Here is a 425-nt window from a genome sequence, read left to right as displayed (position 1 = left end):
TGGAACAAAATTGAAGACCCAAATATGAGTAAATGCAATTTCTGCTACCTGATATTTGACAAAGGGGCCAAGAACATTAAGTGGAGGAAAGACAGCATGTTTAGCAAATGGTGCTGGCAAAACTGGATCTCCACTTGTAGAAGAATGAAACTAAACCCCTATCTTTCACCCTGCACAAAAGTCAATTCCAAATGGCTCAAAGACCTCAATGTACAGCCTCAAACTCAGTATAGTTTTTTAAGAGTTCAAGGGATTACACTTCCCAAACATTAGGCTTAAGTCTATATAAAAAGTTATTTAGACAATTATTCTCACTGATTATTTTGTTCCTAGCCAGAAAGTGCTGGTCAGATGTAAGATTTCAAATCTTGATCTCCAATACTGTAGTGCCCACCTGTAGCTAAGGGAGACAACCAGCTATTGTT

Source organism: Nannospalax galili, unplaced genomic scaffold, assembly GCF_000622305.1.
Source record: "Nannospalax galili isolate Female #2095 unplaced genomic scaffold, S.galili_v1.0 scaffold498, whole genome shotgun sequence".
Classification (NCBI taxonomy): Eukaryota; Metazoa; Chordata; class Mammalia; order Rodentia; family Spalacidae; genus Nannospalax; species Nannospalax galili.
The sequence above is the reverse complement of the archived record's forward strand: the minus strand, read 5'-3'. Positions refer to the sequence as shown.